Source organism: Rattus norvegicus, chromosome 1, assembly GCF_036323735.1.
Source record: "Rattus norvegicus strain BN/NHsdMcwi chromosome 1, GRCr8, whole genome shotgun sequence".
In the NCBI taxonomy this organism is placed as follows: domain Eukaryota; kingdom Metazoa; phylum Chordata; class Mammalia; order Rodentia; family Muridae; genus Rattus; species Rattus norvegicus.
This window is the reverse complement of record NC_086019.1, coordinates 1,174,858-1,191,627: the sequence shown is the minus strand read 5'-3', so window position 1 is coordinate 1,191,627 and position 16,770 is coordinate 1,174,858.

Here is a 16,770-nt window from a genome sequence, read left to right as displayed (position 1 = left end):
TGTTTCTATGGGCATGTGTCCTGAGTCCACCAGGCAGTTCACTTGGAGCAGAAAAGTTGGTCTTACCTCTGGTGCCAGGGCTGAAGTTGCTCCTGGGGGTCTGTTTTTGAGCTCTCTATGAGGGTGGCAACCAGAAGGGTCTGCCCTGCCTTTTCTGGGGCCAAGGTGCAACTCTCTGATGGAGTTAGGTGTTTTCCTCTGGAGACAGAAATTTGGGCAGAGTGTAGTCTCTTCTGGCTTCCCAGGCATGTCTGCCTCTCTGAAAGTTTAACTCTCTCTCCCATGGAATTTGGGTGGAGGGAGATGTTTACTGGGTCCCTTCCGATCTGGGTGGGGTCTGCACTGCAGTGGACCTGCCGCTTGAATGCCCTATCTTTCTGTTCCCAGAGGCCCTATCCCTATCCCTCTTTTAAGAAGGAATGAAGCATCCCTATTTTGTTTATCCTTCTTTTTTAGCTGATTGTGGTCCGTGGATTGCATCTTGGGTAATTCAAACTTCTGGCCTTATATCAATTTATCAAGGAGTGCACACCATGTGTGTTTTCCTGGGATTGGGTTACCTCACTCAGGATGATATTTTATAGTTTATTCCATTTGCCTATGAATTTCATGAAATTATTGTTTTTGATATCTGAGTAGTACTCCATTGTGTACATGTACCAAATTTTCTGTATCATTCCTCTGTTGAAGGTCATCTGGGTTCTTTCCAGTTTCTGACTATTATAAATAAGCCTGCTATGAACATAGTGGAGCATCTTTTGAGTATATGCACAGGATAGGTATAACTTGGTCCTCAGGTAGGGCAATGATCAGTATTCTTAGGAACTTCCAAACAGTTTTTCAAAACTGGTTGTACCACTTTTGATTCCCAACAGTGGAGGAGTTTTCCTCTTTCTCCACATCCTCATCAGAAACTGCTGTCACCAGAGTTTTTGATTTTGATTTGAATTTTCCTGATGACTCTGGATTTTGAACATATCTTTAGGTGCTTCTCAGCCATTTGATAATCCTCAGGTTGGAATTTTTGTTTAGATCTTTACTCCATTTTTGATAGGGTTATTTGGCTCTCTGGAGTCTAACTTCTTGCGTTCTATGTATATTTTTGATATTAACCCGCTAATGGATGTAGGATTGGTAAAGATCTTGTCCCAATCTGTTGGTTGCTATTTTGTCCTAATGGCAGTGTCCTTTGCCTTACAGAAGCTTTGCAGTCTTATGAGGTCCCATTTGTCGATTCATGATCTTAGAGCTTGAGCCCTTGGTGTTCTACTCTGGTAATTTTCCCCAGTACCCATATGTTTGAGACTCTATTCACTTTTCTTCTATTAGTTTGAGTGTATATGGTTTAGTGTGGAGGTCCTTGATCCACTTGTTCTTAATCTTTGTTCAGGGATAAAAGAACAGACTGATTTGCATTCTTCTATATGCTAACTTCCAGTTGAAGCAGCACCATTTGTTTAAGATGCTATCCTTTCTCCATTGGATGGTTTTACCTACTTTTTCGAAAGTCAAGTGACCATAGTTGTGTGGGTTCATTTCTGGGTCTTTAATTCTATTCCACTCATCTATCTGCCTATCTCTGTACCAATAACATACATTTTTATCACTATTGCCCTGTAATACTGCTTGAGGTCAGTGATGGTGACTCCCCCAGAAGTTCTCTTATTGTTCAGAGTAGTTTTATTTCTCCTGGGTTTTTTGTTATTCCAAATGAATTTGCAAATTGCTCTTTCTATCTCTATGAAGAATTGAGTTGGAATTTTGATGGGGATTTCATTGAATCTGTAGATTGCTTTTGGCAAAATGTCCATTTTTACTATATTAATCCTGACAATCCAAGAGCATGGGAGTTCATGCCATCTTCTGAGATCTTCTTCAAGTTATTTCTTCAGAAACTTGAAGTACTTGTCGTACAGTTCTTTAACTCGCTTGGTTAAAGTCACACCGAGGCATTTTATATTATTTGGGACTGTTGTGAATGTGTCCTTTCCCTAATATCTTTCTCAGACTGTTTATGCTCTTTGTAAAGGAAGGCTACTGACTTGTTTGAATTAATGTTGTACCTGTCCACTTTGCTGAAGCTGTTTATCAGGCTTTGTGGTTCTCTGGTGGAACTTCTACGGTCACTTAAGTACACCATCTTATCTTCTGCAAATAATGATATTTTGATTTCTCCCTTTCCAATTTGTATCCCTTTGACTGCCTTTTGTTGTCTGATTGCTCTGGCTAGGACTTTGAGAACTATATTGAATAAATAGGGCGATAGTTAGCAGCCTTGTTTAGTCCCTGATTTTAGGGGGATTGCTTCAAGTTTCTCTCCATTTAGTTTGATGTTAGCTACTGGTTTGCTGTATATGACATTTTCTATGTTTAGGTATGGGCCTTGAATTCCTGTTCTCTCTAGGACTTTTATCATTAAGGCGTATTGAATTTTGTCAAATGCTTTCTCATCATATAACAAAATGGTCATGTGGTTTATATCTTTGAATTTGTTTATACAGTAGATTATGTTAATGGATTTCCATATAATGAACCATCCCTGCAACCCTGGGATGAAGCCTACTTGAACATCATGGATGATCATTTTGTTGTGTTCCTGGGTTTGGTTTGTAAGAATTTATTGAGTATTTTTGTGTTGATATTCATAAAGGAAATTGATCTGAAGTTCTCTTTGTTTGGTCTTTGTGTTTTTTAGGCATAAGAGTAATTGTGGCTTCATGGAAGAAATGTGGAAGTTCTGTTTCTATTTCTATTTTGTAGAATATGTTGGACAGTATTGGTATGAGGTTCTCTATGACAGTCAGATAGAATTCTGCACTATCCCCATCTGGTATTGGGCTCTTTTTCTTTGGGGCACTTTTAATAACTTCTTATATTTCTTTCGGAGTTATGGGGTTGTCTAGTTGGTTTATCTGTCATGATTTAACTTTGTTATCAGGCATTTGTCTAGAAAATTGTGGATTTATCCCATGTTTTCAAGTTTTGTTGATCATAGGCTTTTGTGGTAGGATCTGTTGATTTTTTTTAAATTACTTCAGATTCTGTTGTTATGCTTTCCTTTTCATTTCTGATTTTGTTAATTTGGACACACTCTCTAGGACCTCTGGTTAGTGGGACTGAGGGTTTATCTATCCTGATGATTTTCTCAAAGAAACAGCTTTCGGTTCTGTTGATTCTTTGGATAGTCCTTTTTGTTTCTACTTGGCTGATTTCAGCTCTGAGATTGATTATTTCCTACCTTCTACACTCCTGGATATATTTGCTTCTTTTTGTTCTAGAGGATTTACATGTGCTGTCAAGGTGCTGATATATGCTCTCTCCTGTTTCTTTCTGCAGGCACTCAGAGCTATGAGATTTTCTCTTAGAACAGCTTTCATTGTGTCCCAGAAGTTTGTGTATGTTGTACCTTCATTTTCTAAATTCTAAGAAGTCTTTAATTTCTTACTTTATTTCTTCCCTGACCAGGTTATCATTGAGTAGAGCATTGTCCACCTTCCATGTATATGTGCTAGTTCTTTCCTTAATGAAATTGAAGACCAGCTTTAGACTGTGGTTATCTTATAGGAGGCATGGTTCTATTGCTTTCTTTCTGTATCTATTGAGGCCTGTTTTGTGACCGATTTTATGGACAAATTTAGAGGAAGTACCATGAGGTGGTGAGAAGAATGTATATCCTTTTGTTTTACGATAAAGTGCTCTATAAAATGATTTGTATCATTACTTCTGTTAGTCTATATATGACTCTGTTTAATTTCTGTTTCCATGATCTATCCATTGATGAGAGTGGGGTGTTGAAATCTCCTACTATTATTGTGTGAGGTGCAATGTGGGCTTAGAGCTTTAGTAAGGTTTCTTTTATATATGTGGGTTCCCTTGCATTTGAGGCATAGATATTTAGGACTGAGAGTTCATCTTGGTGGATTTTTCCTTTGATGGATATGAAGTGTCCTTCCTTATCTTTTTGGATAACTTTTTGTTGAAAATCGATTTTATTTGATATTAGAATTGCTACACAAGCTTGCTTCTTCAGACTATTTGCATGGAGTGTTGTTTTCCAGCCTTTTACTATGAGGTAGTGTCCAATTTTGTCTCCAAGGTGTGTTTCCTGTGGGCAGCAAAATGTTAGTCATCATTTCTTATCGAGTTTGCTAATCTGTGTCTTTTTATTGGAGAATCCAGTCCATTGATGATGAGAGATATTATGGAATAGTGATTGTTGTTCCCTGTTATCTTCACATTTTGAGGTGAGATTATGTTTGTGTGCCTGTCTTCTCTCCCTCTCTCTCTCTTTCTCTCTCTCTCTCTCTCTCTCTCTCTCTCTCTCTCTCTCTCTCTCTCAACAATTAGTTTCTTGCTTTTTCTAGGTTGTAGCTTGCCTCCTTGTTTTGGGCTTTACCATTTATTATCCTTTGTAGGGCTGGATTTGTAGAAATATATTGTGTAAATTTCATTTTGTCATGGAATATCTTGGTTTCTCCATCTATGTTAATTGAGATTTTTGCTGAATACAGTAACCTGGGCTGGCATTTGTGTTCTCTTAGGGTCTGTATGACATCTGTCCAGGATCTTCTGGCTTTCGTAGTCTCTGGTGAGAAGTCTGGTATAATTCTGATAGGTCTGCCTTTATATGTTACTTGAACTTTTTCCCTTAGTGCTTTTAATATTCTTTCTTTGTTTTGTGCATTTGGTGTTTTGACTGTTATATGATGGGAGGAGTTTCTTTTCTGGTCCAATCTATTTGGAGTTCTTAGGCTTCTTGTATGTTTATGGGCATCTCTTTCTTTACGTTAGGCAAGTTTTCTTCTATGATTCTTTTGAAGATATATACTGGCCCTTTGAGCTGGGAGTCTTCACTATCTTCTATAACTATTATCCTTATGTTTGATCTTCTCATTGTGTCCTGGATTTCCTGTATGTTTTGGGCCAATAGGTTTTTCTGTTTTACATTATCTTTGACAGTTGTGTCAATGATTTCTATGTAATCTTCTGGTCCTGAGATTCTCTCTTCCACTCTCATGTTCTGTTGGTTATGCTTGTATCTACGGCTCCTTGTCTCTTCCTTTGGTTTTCTATATCCAGGGTTGTCTCCCTTTGTGCTTTCTTTATTCCTTCTATTTCCATTTTTAATTCCTTTACCCCAATGACTGTGTTTTCCTGTAATTCTTTCAGGGATTTTTTTCTGTTTCCTCTCTATAGGCTTCTGCTTGTTTATTTGTGTTTTCCTGCATTTCTCTAGGAAGTTCTTTATGTCTTTCTTGAAGTCCTCCATCATCATGATCAATTGTGATTTTAAATCTAGATCTTGCTTTTCTGGTGTGTTTGGATATTCAGTGTTTGCTTTGGTGGGAGAATTGGGCTCTGATGGTGCCATGTAGTCTTGGTTTCTGTTGCTTGGTTTCCTACGCTTGCCTCTCCACATCAATTTGTTTTTGGTGTAACCTTGTTCTGCTATTTCTGTCACTGACTAGACCGTCCTAATGGACTCTGTGTCGGGAGTGCTGTAGACCTGTTTTCCTGTTTCCTTTCAGCTAGTTATGGGAACAGAGTGTTCTGCTTTTACAGATGTAGTCTTTCCCGTCTACTTGTCTTCAGCTGCTCCTGTGGATATGTGTCCTGAGTCCACCAGGCAGGTCACTTGGAGCAGAAATGTTGGTCTTACCTCTGATCTCGGGTCTGAATCGGCTCCTCGGTGCTGGGTTTCAGCTCTTCGTGAGGGCAGCAACCAGAAGGGCCTGGCCCGTCTTCTCTCATGTCCCAGTTCACAGGGGGTCCAGATGGTGCTAGGCATTCTCCTTTCTGGTCTCGGGCCTGAAGTTGCCCCTCTTGTGTGGGTTTCATCTGTACGTGAGTGCAGCAAGCAGAAGCAACTTTAAGTTTTTATTCTGAAGTTCTTTCTCTAGTTTTATTAGAGTCATGGCAGAATATTTTTTTATCATTTGTGAAATTTTATCATTTTATCCATTATGAAAGATATTGTTTCCCTGATTTCTTGCTCAGACCATTCATCATTTGAGTAAAGGGCAGATACAAATTTTTGAATCAATTTTGTATCCAAACTCTTTGCTAAAGATATTAATCAGCTGAATGAGTTTTGTGGGAGAAAATTTGGCACCATTTTTACTATCACATCATTTATATATAGCAAAACTTTGAGTTTTCCTTGCAAATTTGTATCCAATTAATGTCCTTGGTTGTCATATTTCTCTATGTAGTATCTCAAGTACTATTTTGAGTAGACATGTAGAGAGTGGACAAATGTTTTTGTCCGTGATTTTAGTAGAATTAACTAAATTTTCTCTTCATTTAATTTGAGGTTGGCTGTTAGTTTGCTGTGTATTGATTTTGTTATGATTATACATTATCTTCTGTCTCAGATTTATTTAAGAATTAACATGAATTTATGTTACATTTAGTCAAAGGCTTGTTAATCATCCAATAAGATAATTATGTGACATTTACTTTTAGTTTGTTTATATGATGAATTACATTGTGGACTTTCATATATTGAACCATATCTGCATGCAATGGATGAAGCCTACTTGATTGTTGTCGATGAAGTTTTTGATATGTACTTAGATTTTGGTTGTATTTCATTGGGGATTTTTATATCAGAGTTAACTAAAGAAATTTGATCTAAAACTGTCTTTCTTATCAGGGTGATTCTGGCCTCATGGAATGAGTTTGGCACTGTTCCTTCTATATTACTTGTTTTCATTTGTTTATCTTGACTTCTATTTTACTGTTAAGGTAGCTCTTTTGGTTTTGTTTTGTTTTGTCTTTCTTTCTTTTTATTAACTTGAGTATTTCTTATTTACATTTCGAATGTTATTCCCTTTCCAGGTTTCTGGGCCAACATCCCCCTAATCCCTCCCCCTCCCCTTCTTTATGGGTATTCCCCTCCCCATCCTCCCCCCATTACCTCCCTCCCACCAACAATCACGTTCACTGGGGGTTCAGTCTTAGCAGGACCAAGGGCTTTCCCTTCCACTGGTGTTCTTACTAGGCTATTCATTGCTACCTATGAGGTTACAGTCCAGGGTCAGTCCATGTATAGTCTTTGGGTAGTGGCTTAGTCCCTGGAAGCTCTGGTTGCTTGGCATTGTTCTTCATATGGGATATCAAGCTCCTTCAAGCTATTCCAGTCCTTTCTCTGATTCCTTTAACGGGGGTCCTGTTCTCAGTTCAGTGGTTTGCTGCTGGCATTCGCCTCTGTATTTGGTGTATTCTGGGTGTGTCTCTCAGGAGAGATCTACATCCGGTTCCTATCGGCCTGCACTTCTTTGCTTCATCCATTTTGTCTAATTGGGTGGCTGTATATATATGGGCCACATGTGGGGCAGGCTCTGAATGGGTGTTCCTTCTGATTCTGTTTTAATATTTGCATCCCTATTCCATGCCAAGGGTATTCTTGTTCCCATTTTAAAGAATGAGTGAAGCATTCACATTTTGATCATCTGTCTTGAGTTTCATGTGTTCTGTGCATCTAGGGTAATTCAAGCAATTGGGCTAATAGCCATTTATCAATGAGTGTATACCATGTGTGCTTTCCTGTGATTGGGTTACCTCCCTCAGGATGATATTTTTAAGTTCCCTCCATTTGCCTATGAATTTCATAAAGTCATTGTTTTTGATAGCTGAGTAATATTCCATTGTGTAGATGTACCACATTTTCTGTATCCATTCCTCTGTTGAAGGGCATCTGGGTTCTTTCCAGATTCTGGCTATTATAAATAACGCTGTTGTGAACATAATGGAGCACATGTCTTTTTTATATGTTGGGGCATCTTGTGGGTATATGCCCAAGAGAGGTATAGCTGGACCCACAGGTAGTTCATTTTCCGATTTTCTGAGGAACCTCCAGACTGATTTCCAGAATGGTTGTACCAGTCTGCAATCCCACCAACAATGGAGGAGTGTTCATCTTTCTCAACATCCTCACAAGCATTTGCTGTCACCTGAGTTTTTGATCTTAGCCATTCTCACCGATGTGAGAATGTGAAATCTCAGGATTGTTTTGATTTGCATTTCCCTTATGACTAAAGATGTTGAAAATTTCTTTAGGCGTTTCTCAGCCATTCGGCATCCTCACCTGTGAATTCTTTGTTTAGCTCTGAACCCCATGGTTTAATAGGGTTATTTGTCTCCCCATGGTCTAACTTCTTGAGTTCTCTGTATATTTTGGATATAAGCCCTCTATGTGTTGAAGGATTGGTAAAGATCGTTTCCCAATCTGTTTGTTGCCATTTTGTCCTAACCACAGTGTCCTTTGCCTTACAGAAGCTTTGCAGTTTTATGAGATCCCATTTGTCAATTCTTGATCTTAGAGCATAAGTCATTGGTGTTTTGTCCAGGAAAATTTTTCCAGTGCCCATGTGTTCGAGATGCTTCCCCACTTTTTCTTGTATTAGTTTGAGAGTATCCCGTTTGATGTGGAAGTTCTTGATCCACTTGGACTTGATCACTTTGTTCAGGGTGATAAGCATGGATTGATCTGCATTCTTCTACATGCTGACATCCTGTTGAAACAGCACCATTTGCTGAAAATGCTATCTTTTTTCCATTGGATGGTTTTGGCTCCTTTGTCAAGAATCAAGTGACCATAGTTGTGTGTGCTCCTTTCTGGGTCTTCAATTCTATTCCATTGGTCTATCTTTCTGTCTCTGTACCAATACCATGCAGTTTTTATCACTAATTCTCTATAATACTGCTTGAGTTCAGGGATAGTGAGTCCCCCTGAAGTCCTTTTATTGTTGAGGATAGTTTTAGCTATCCTGGGGTTTTTTGTATTCCAGATGAATTGGCAAATTGTTCTGTCTAACTCTTTGAAGAATTGGATTGGTATTTTCATGGGGATTGTATTCAATCTGTCGATCGCTTTTGGTAAAATGGCCATTTTTACTATATTAATCCTGCTAATCCATCAGCATGGGATATCTTTCTATCTTCTGAGGTATTCTTCAATTTCTTTCTTCAGAGGCTTGAAGTTCTTATTGTACAGATCTTTTATTTGCTTGGTTAAAGTCACACCGAGGTACTTTATATTATTTGGGACTATTATGAAGGCTGTTGTTTCCCTAATTTCTTTCTTGGCTTGTTTCTCTTTTGTGTAGAGGAAGGCTACTGATTTATTTGAGTTAATTTTATACCCAGCCACTTTGCTGAAATTGTTGATCAGCTTTAGTTGTTCTCTGGTGCAACTTTTGGGATCACTTCAATATACTATCGTATCATCTGCAAATAGTGATAATTTGACTTCTTTTCCAATCTGTATCCTCTTGATCTCCTTTTGTTGCCTGAATGCTCTGTCTAGAACTTCAAGAACTATATTGAATAAGTAGTGAGAGAGAGGTCAGCCTGTCTTGTCCCTGATTTTAGTGGGATTTCTTCAAGTTTCTCTCCATTTAGTTTAATGGCTTTGACTATGGTTAGGTATGGGCCTTGAATTCCTATTCTTTCCAGGACTTTTATCATGAAGGGTTGTTGAATTTTGTCAAATGCTTTCTCAGCATCTAATGAAATGATCATGTGGTTTTGTTCTTTAAGTTTGTATATATAATCGATCACGCTGATGGTTTTTCGTATATTAAATCATCCCTGCATGCCTGGGATCAAGCCTTATTGATCATGGTGGATGATTGTTTTGATGTGCTCTTTGATTTGGTATGCCAGAATTTTATTAATTATTTTTGCATGAATACTCATAAGGGAAATTGTTCTGAAGTTCTCTTTCTTTGTTGGGTCTTTGTGTGGTTTAGGTATAAGAGTAATCATGGCTTCATAGAAAGAATTCAGTAGTGCTCCATTTGTTTCAATTTTGGTCAATAGTTTGAATAGTATTGGTATGACGTCTTTATGAAGGTATGATAGAATTCTGCACTAAACCTGTCTGGACCTGGGCTCTTTTTGGTTGGGAGAACTTTAATGACTGCTTCTATTTCGTTAGGAGTTATGGGGTTGTTTAAATGGTTTATCTGTTCCTGATTTAACTTCGGTACCTAGTGTCTGTCTAGGAAATTGTCTGTTTCCTGCAGATTTTCAAGTTTTGTTGAATATCGCCTTTTGTAGTAGGATCGGATGATTATTTGAATTTCCTCTGATTCTGTAGTTATGTCTCCCTTTTCATTTCTGATTTTGTTAATTTGGACACACTCTCTGTGTCCTCTCCTTAGTCTGGCTAAGGGTTTATCTATCTTGTTGATTTTCTCAAAGAACCAACTTTTTGTTCTGTTGAATCTTTCTATGGTCCTTTTTGTTTCTACTTGGTTGATTTCAGCTCTGAATTTGATTATTTCCTGCCTTCTACTCCTGGGTGTATTTGCTTCTTTCGTTCTAGAGCTTTTAGTTGTGCTGTCTAGCTGGTGACATATGCTCTTTCCTGTATCTTTCTGCAGGCACTCAGAGCTATGAGTTTTCCTCTTAGCACAGCTTTCATTGTGTCCCATTAGTTTGGGTATGTTGTGCCTTCATTTTCACTAAATTCTAAGAAGTCTTTAATTTCTTTCTTTGTTTCTTCCTTGACCAGGTTATCATTCAGTAGAGCATTGTCCATCTTCCATGTACATGTGGGCATTCTTCCCTTATTGTTATTGAAGACCAACTTTAGGCCGTGGTGGTCTGATAGGATGCATATGATTATTTCTATCTTTCTGTATCTTTTGAGGCCTGTTTTTTGACCAATTATATGGTCAATTTTGGAGAAAGTACCATGAGGTGCTGAGAAAAATGTATATCCTTTTGCTTTAGGATAGAATCTTCTATAAATATCTGTTAAGTCCATTTGGTTCATGACTTCTCTTAGTCTGTCTACCTCTTTGTTTAATTTCTGTTTCCATGACCTGTCCATTGATGAGAGTGGGTTGTTGAAACCTCCTACTATTATGGTGTGTGGTGTAATGATAGTTTTGAACTTTAGTAAGGTTTTTTTTATGTATGTAGGTGCCCTTGTATTTGGAGCATAGATATTTAGGGCTGAGAGTTCATCTTGTTGAATTTTTCCTTTGATGAATATGAAGTGTCCTTCCTTATCTTTTTTGATGACTTCTAGTTGAGAATTGATTTTATTCGATATTCGAATGTCTACTCCAGCTTGCTTCTTCCGACCATTTGCTTGGAAATATGTTTTCCAGCTTTTCACTCTGAGGTAGTGTCTGTCTTTGCCTCTGAGGTGTCTTTCCTGTAGGCAGCAGAATGCAGGGTCCTCATTGCATATCCAGTTTGTTAACCTATGTCTTTTTAGTGGGGGGTTGAGACCATTGATGTTGAGAGATATTAAAGAATAGTGATTATTGCTTCCTCTTATATTCATATTTGGATGTGAGGTTATGTTTGTGTGCTTTTCTTCTCTTTGTTTTGTTGCCAAGATGATTAGTTTCTTGCTTTTTCTATGGTGTAGCTTGCCTCCTTATGTTGGGCTTTACCACTTATTATCCTTTTTAGCGCTGGATTTGTAGAAAGATATTGTGTAAATTTGGTTTTGTCATGGAATATCTTGGTTTCTCCATCTATGTTGATTGAGAGTTTTGCAGGATACAGTAACCCGGGCTGGCATTTGTGTTCTCTTAGGGTCTGTATGACATCTGTCCAGGATCTTCTGTCTTTCATAGTCTCTGGTGAGAAGTCAGGTGTGATTCTGATAGTTCTGCCTTTATATGTTACTTGAACTTTTTCCCTTACTGCTTTTAACATTCTTTCTTTATACTGTGCATTTATGTTTTGACAATTATGTGTCGGGAGGAGTTTCTTTTCTGGTCCAATCTATTTGGAGTTCTGTAGGCTTCTTGTATGCTTATGGGCATCACTTTCTTTAGGTTAAGGAAGTTTTCTTCTATGATTTTGTTGAAAATATTTACTGGTCCTTTGAGCTGGGAGTCTTCACTCTCTTCTATACCTGTTATCCATAGGTTTGATCTTCTCATTGAGTCCTGGATTTCCTTTATGTTTTGAACCAATAGCTTTTTCTTTTTTACATTTTCTTTGACTGTTGATGATTTCTATGGAATCTTCTGCTCCTGAGATTCTCTCTTCTATCTCTTGTATTCTGATTGTGATGCTTGTATCTATGGCTCCTTGTCCCTTCCTTTGGTTTTCTATATCCAGGGTTGTTTTGCTGTGTCCTTTCTTTATTGCTTCTATTCCCATTTTAATTCCTTCACCTGCTTGATTTTGTTTTCCTGAAATTCTGTCAGGGATTTCTGTGATTACTCTCTATAGGCTTCTACTTGTTTACTTATGTTTTGGTTCATTTCTCTAAGGGAGTTCTTCATGTCTTTCTTGAAGTCTTCCAGCGTCATGATCAAATGTCGTTTTAAATCTATATCTTGGTTTTCTGGTGTTCTCGGATATTCAGTGTTTGCTTTGGTGGGAGAATTGGTCTCTGATGATGTCATGTAGTCTTGGTTTCTGTTGCTTGGGTTCCTGTGCTTACCTTTCGCCATCAAGTTGTCTCTGGTGTTACTTTGTTCTGCTATTTCTGACATTGGATAGACCTTCCTATAGGTCTGTGTGCTGTAGACCTGTTTTCTTGTTGTCTTTCAGCCAGTTGTGGGAACAGAGTGTTCTGCTTTCATGTGTATAGTCTTTTCAGTTTACTGGTCTTCAAGTGTTCCTGTGGGCCTGTGTCCTGAGTCAACCAGACAGGTCACTTGGAGCCGAAAAGTTGGTCTTACCTTGGTCCCATGGCTCAAGTTGCTCATGGGGGGATGCTTTTGAGCTCTCCGTGAGGGCGGCAAACAGGTGGTTCTGTGCCACATTTTCTCAGGGCCCCAGGGGTCCTAGATGGTGTTAGGTGTTTACCTCTGGAGATAGAAATGTGGGCAGAGTGTAGTCTCTTCTGGCTTCCCAGGCGTATCTGCCCCTCTGAAGGTTTATCTCTCCCTCCCACGGGATTAGGGTGCAGAGAACTGTTGACTGGTTCCCTTAAGGTCCATAAGGTGTCTGTACTGTGGGGGATCTGCTGTTTGAGTGCCCCTATCCTCCAGTTCCCAGAGTCCATATACAGCTTCTTCTTGGGCCAGGGATGTGGGCAGGGGTGGGCATTATTGGTGGTCTCTCATGCACTGCAGTCTCAGGAGTGCCTACCTGTCCAGGAGGTGATCTCTCCCTCCCAAGGGGTTTGGGAGCAGTGAGCTGTGGGCCAGTATCAGTGAGGTTGTGGCTCCAGCTAAAAAGCAGAAGTGTCCGGTCCCAGAGGAATTTTGCCAGTATGTGTCGTGAATCCACCAGGAAGTCACTTCAAGCAGAAAAGTTGGTCTTACCTGTGATCCCATGGCTCAAGTTGCTTGTAGGGGGCTGCTTTTGAGCTCTCAGTGAGGGCAGCAACCAGGAGGGCCTGCATCGCCTTTTCCCAGGGGGGCCAGATGGCTTTAGGTGTTTTCCTCTGAAGTCAGAAATGTGGGGAGAGTGTAGTCTCTTCTGGATTCCCAGGCTTGTCTGCCCCTTTGAAGGTTTAGCTCTCCCTCCCATGGGTTTGGGTGCAGAGAACTGTTGACCGGTTCCCTTCATGTCCGGGCGGTGTCTCTCAGTGTGTATCTTATATTAATAAGTATATATAGTAGTTAAAACAGTTAAAAATAACATTAAATGATCCATCTGTGTCACTCATTGTAGTCAAACTAAGTTATATAAGTTTGCATATCAGTGTTCCAGTTAAAAAACATAACAAAACAAAACAAAAAAACCAAACAAACAACAATACCAAAAAAACAAAAAAACAAAACAAAACAAAAAAAAAAAAAACAAAACCTGCTGAACCAGTTCCCATGTGTACCCATGCTATCAGGCTCTCACTAGATTAGGTTCCATCAGGCCATTGGAACTAGCACTAAATTATCTCAGCTGCACCATGCTACCCCAAGAAAACAGGTCTAGAGGAGTGCTGATACACAGGTCAACAAGAGGGTCAAGCCACCTTCAGAAACAGAAAGACAAACTAACACAAGAGATAACCTGATGGTGAGGCAAGTGCAGGAACACAAGCAACAGAAAGCAAGACTACTTGACATCATCAGAGCCCAGCCCTCCCACCAAAGCAAACACTGGATATCCAAATCCACTGGAAAAGCAGGAATTAGATTTAAAATCACATTTTATCATCATAATGGAGGACGTTAGAAAGTCAGAAATAACTCCCTTAAGGAAATATGGGACAACACAAGCAAACAAATAGAAGCCGTTAAAATGGAAACACAAAAATACAATAAAAAATTACAGAAAACCACAACCAAAGAGGAGAAGAAATTGAACAAAACCATCTAGGAGTTAAAATGGAAATAGAAACAATAAAGAAAGCACACAGGGAGAAAACCCTGGATATGGAAAATCTAGGGAAGAGATCAGCAGTCATAGATGCAAGCTTCACCAATAGATTACACGAGATATAAGAGAGAATTTCAGGAGCAGAAGATATCATAGAAAACATTGACACAACCATCAAAGAGAATGGAAAATGGAAAAAGCTGCTAGCACTAAACATACAGGAAATCAGGACACAAATCAAAGATCAAACCTAAAGATAATAGATATAGAAGAGTGTGAAGACTCGCAACATAAAGGGCTGGTAAATATCTTCAACAAAATCTTAGAAGAAAACTTCCCTAACCTAAAGAAAGAGATGCCCATAAACATAAAAGAAGCCTACAGAACTCCAAATATATTGTACCAGAAAAGAACTTCCTCCTGTCACAAAATAGTCAAAACACCAAATGCACAAACCAAAGAATGAATATTAAAAGCAGTAAGCGAAAAAGGTCAAGTAACATATAAAGGCAGACCTGTCAGAATTATACCAAAATTCTTACCAGGGACTATGAAAGTCAGAAAATACTGGACATATATTATACAGACCATAAGAGGACACAAATGTCAGCCAAGGTTGCCATATCCAGCAAGACTCTCACTTAACACAGAGGGTAAACCAAGATATTTCATGATGAAAAAAATATTAAACAAAATATTTCTACAAATCCAGCCCTACAAAGGATAATAGAAAACTTCAAAACAAGGTAGGAAACTTCACCCTAGAGAAAGCAAGAAACTAATCTCCTTGCAACAAAACCAAAAGAAGAGAGACACACAAACGTAATTCCACCTCTAACAATGGGAATAACAAGAAACAACAACCACTATTCCCTAATATCACTCAACATCAGTAGATTCAATTCCCCTGGAAGAGATAAACCTTGTAAGTAACCTCAAAACTCCTTAAGAAATAGAAGCAGTTATTTATAGTCTCCCAACCAAAAAGAGCCCAGGACCATATGAGTTCAGTGCAGAATTCTATCATATCTTCATAGAAGATCTCATACCAATACTGTCCAAATTATTATACAAAATAGAACAGATGGAGCACTATCAAATTCTTTTTTGTGAAGCCACAATTACTCTTACATGTAAAGCACTAAAATACCCATCAAAGAAAGAAACCTTCAGATGAATTTCCCTTATGAAAATAGATGAAAAAATAATCACTAACATTCGTCAAAACCAAATGTAAGAACACATCAAAAAGATGATCCACCATGATCAAATGGGCTTCATCCTAGGTATGCAGGGATGGTTCAATATACAGAAATCCAATAACGTATATCATAATATAAACAAACTGAAAGATAAAAACCACATGATTATTTCATTAGATGCTTAGAAAGCATTTAATAAAATTCAACACAATTTTGTGATAGAAGTCCTAGAAAGATCAGGAATTCAAGGCCCATACCTACACATACTAAAAGCCTTATACAGCAAACCAGTAGCTCACATCAAAATAAATGGAGAGAAACTTGAAGCAATCCCACTAAAATCAGGGACTAGACAAGGCTTTCCATTATCTCCCTACTTATTAAATATAGTTCTCAATGTCCTAGTCACAACAATCAGACAACAAAAGGAGGTGAAAGGAATACAAATTGGAAAGGATGAAGTCTAAGTATCACTATTTGCAGATGATATGATAGTATATTTAAGTGACCAGAAAGGTCCACCAGAGAACTACTGAACCTGATACATAACGACAGCAAAGTGGGTGGGTATAAAATTAACTCAAATAAGTCAGGAGATGTATTATACTCAAAGGATAAACAAACTGAGAAAGAAATTAGGGAAACAACCCCCTTCATAATACTCCCAATAATATAAAAAAACCTTGGTGTGACTTTCACCAAGCAAGAGAAAGATTTGTATGATAATAACTTAAAGTCTCATAGAAATAAATTAAACAAGATCTCAGAAGATGGAAAGATATCCAATGCTCATGGATTGGAAAAATTAATATAACAAAAAATGGCCCTTTTGCCAAAATAAATCTACATATTCATTGAAATCCTCACAAATATTCAAATTCAATTCTTCAAAGATGTAAAATAGCAAGTTGGAAATTCATTTGGAATAACAAAATCCCAGGACAGCTTAAACTATCCTCAACAATAAAAGGACTTTTTGGGGAATCATCATCCCTGACCTCAAGCAGTATTACAGAGCAATAGTTAAAAAATCATATGGTATTGGTACAGAGACAGGGAGACAGATCATTGGAAAATAATTGAAGACCTAGAAATGAACACACACCTATTGTCACTTGATCTTCATCTAAGGAGCTAAAACCATCCAATGGAAAAAAGGTAGCATTTTCAACAAATGGTGCTGGTTCAATGGAAGGTCAGCATGTAGAAGAATGCAAATCAATTCATTCTTATCACCCTGTAAAAACCTTAAGCCCAAGTGGATCATTGATCTTCACATCAAACCAGATACACTCAGACTAATAGAAGAAAACAT